The sequence below is a fragment of the Notolabrus celidotus genome, chromosome 6 (assembly GCF_009762535.1).
Source record: "Notolabrus celidotus isolate fNotCel1 chromosome 6, fNotCel1.pri, whole genome shotgun sequence".
NCBI classification, from domain to species: Eukaryota; Metazoa; Chordata; class Actinopteri; order Labriformes; family Labridae; genus Notolabrus; species Notolabrus celidotus.
This window is the reverse complement of record NC_048277.1, coordinates 2,727,704-2,730,797: the sequence shown is the minus strand read 5'-3', so window position 1 is coordinate 2,730,797 and position 3,094 is coordinate 2,727,704. Positions and strand designations below refer to the sequence as shown.

Sequence of the window (3,094 nt, the reverse complement as noted above, 5' to 3'; positions counted from 1 at the left end):
ACCACACGTTGGCAGAGAACATGGTTGTGACTGGAACACTACACTTGACTGGACCTTTACGGCTCAGAACAGCATGCTGAATGTCTGATCGACCGCCTGCTTTAGAGGACACTGCTGTAATTACTAGGAGAACATGTATCAGCCCTGCACTATTCAGAGAGCAAAAACAGAAGCTGAGTGCTCAGAGAAGGATAAGAGGAGAAATCTGTAAGCAGCTTAGACCTACAGATGACAAATATGAGACAGGAGAACATGTTTCTTACAGAGTGGATATAGGGCGCCGTTTGTAACATTTCTCCACCTTTAGCTCCAAAACGTCATACAAACATAGTGTTGACTGTCACTGTTTTATCACATTTATGGAATTATTTGTAATATTTTTCACTTTATTTTTGTTGGGGCAAATGTATTAACTTTAAAATCACTGTTAAATATAAATGTGAAATTTAAAATATAAATGTTAAATATAAATGTTAAATGTTAAATATAAATGTTAAATATTAAATATAAATGCAATTGTTAAATAAAAATGTTAAATGTTAAATATAAATGTTGATTGTTGATGTTAATGTTTTAATTTACATTTAACACTTAAATTTAACATTTACCTTTCTATTTACATTTGGATTGAACATTTAACATTTATATTTAACATTTATATTTATGTCTAACGTGTAACATTTATATTTATATCTAACATTTAGATTTAACATTAAGATTTATATTTAGCATTTGGATTTAACAGTGATTGTACCTTTTTTTCACAACAAAATTAAATGTGAAGATCAAAAATTCACATTACTTTTTAAAGTAATTTTTAAGAGCCAAATGTGGAGAATTGTTGCTTTTATTGTCAGTGTGCACAACTTAACAATCGGAGCCCCATACGTGGAAGGGAACACGGGTAGTGAGTGGTCAGGATGGAGCTTTGGTATTTGTAAGACATGGAGGAATTCTTGTAAGGGTATCATTCTGGGCGTTGTAAGGTTAACACACAGGATGAGGAAAAGAAAGTGGGATGGTGGAAATGGAAGTAGAGCCTGCTCTGGGACCCAGACGGGCAGGATTTAAAGGTGACATATCACGCTTTTTTCATCAATATATATTGGTCTAAGAGGTCCCCAAAACATGTCTTTAAAGTTTATGCTCAAAAAAACACTTTGAAATCAGATTTTGGTCTGCCTGAAAAGTCCTCTTCTTCAGCCCTGCTCAGAACACTCTGTTTTCTCTCTGACCACGCCCCCTCAGGAAGTGGATGTGGTCTTGGCTCTCCAGCACGTTGATCTAATGTTTATATGTTGGCTGAATATACACGGCTGCTCAGAGATCACGTTACTTCAACCCTCTGAATCTGATCCAGAATCTGATCCTGACGGAGAGGTGCGTGTAGCAGGACCTTTCTGAAGGATTGGTCACAGATTTAGTGTTTCTTGTTGTTTTATTTATCAGTATGTCGACGTGTGTCTTGGTACACAGCTACAGCTACAGCTATGAACATGTAGCTATGTGGCTATGCTAACTAGCGCTAGCACTTATCCATGATAAATAAAAATCATCCACTAGATCTTCAAATCTGCAGACGTGGGGAGTAAAACCGACCTCTGCCAGAAAGGCAGCGGGACCTTTTCTGAAGGATTGGTCACAGATTTAGTGTTTCTTGTTGTTTTATTTGTCAGTATGTAGACGTGTGTCTTGGTACACAGCTACAGCTATGAACATGTAGCTATGTAGCTATGCTAACTAGCGCTAGCACTTATCCATGACAAATAAAAATCATCCACTAGATCTTCAAATCTGCAGACGTGGGGAGTAAAACCGACCTTTGTGTTTATTAAGACAGCTTACAACTAGCATGCCTCCCTCCTAAGCTCCTTGTTAGCACACATGTGTGCAGGTAATGAAAAACAGAGGAGGGATTCAGTATTATTTCATACAGTCTATGGGCTGAACAAGCTCCGAGCTCTGACTCCGTGACAGACCGGATATTGTTGTTACGTAACAAAAACACTGAAGTCTGAAACGACTCGTTTCACACACATTTACAGAAAGGTGGAGAAATCAAAACAGGGGCAGAATGGATTTTTTTCATTCTTTGGGGGTTTGTAGACATGCCAGGGACACATATTTCAGGAAGAGAACCATTTAAAAGTCCATTTTGCATGATATGTCACCTTTAAGTTTGTGGGAGGAAAACCTGACGAAGTGAGATTTATCTGAATCACAGGAGGAGGTATGGTGTTCATTGAGTGCACGTCTAAACGGCAGGGAGAAATACGAATCGTGTTTCTTGGAACGGAGACGAGGAGAAAAGGAGTTTTCAGTGCAGGTGGAGTCTTTTTCGGACATTGAAGGTGTATGTGGAGCTAGTGTAACGGGTTTTGTGTTGCATATTCTCCCACTTGCTTTAGTGTGTAATAGTTTAATACATGTACTTGTGGCTCTAGAGCGCCCCCTCTCCAGGGTATATATTCGCTGTGCAACTCTAGTGCTTTGCCAGTGTGTATAGACCTGCCAGAGGTGAGTGTCAGAACGCAGCACCGTGTACATTTATAATTAAGCTAACAAGCTAGTAGCTAACCTTGTCATTGTTCTTTGTAGTGTGGTGTATGAAACACCGAACGAGCCACTGTGCAACTGACCAGCATATGTTATGTCCTTCTCTGTTCAGGTACACAAATATTTTGTATGTCTGTAATTGTATATATTCGCTGTGCAACTCTAGTGCTTTGCCAGTGTGTATAGACCTGCCAGAGTGTGGTGTATGAAACACCGAACGAGCCACTGTGCAACTGACCAGCATATGTTATGTCCTTCTCTGTTCAGATATAAAGTGTTGGTCTGGATACTCTTTCAAGCCTCCTTCATCCCTTTGAATACACAACGCAGAGTTTATTGAACCATCCAGCTGCAGTAAAGTGCAGTTGACCGTGGTTACATTGGTGCCGTGACCGAAACCTCAACTTCGTCGCGGCGAGGGATCCGTCTACGTCCTGGACTGCGCGCGGGAACGTGGTCGGGTTGCCGTGACGACTGCACGGACTGGCTCGGTGTTTTCCGGCGGCTCACTGTCTGCCACTGAGGTGCACTGCCGTAT

The 3,094-nt window shown here is 40.5% G+C and overlaps 1 long non-coding RNA gene across 1 annotated transcript; it reads left to right on the top strand.

The window, feature by feature from the left end:
- Nucleotides 1-2,378: 2,378 nt before the first annotated feature.
- Nucleotides 2,379-2,848, top strand: LOC117814787. The gene is made up of 2 exons (XR_004631626.1): nucleotides 2,379-2,517; nucleotides 2,599-2,848. It is a non-coding gene; the product is annotated as an uncharacterized LOC117814787 (long non-coding RNA).
- The last annotated feature ends 246 nt before the right edge of the window (nucleotides 2,849-3,094 follow it).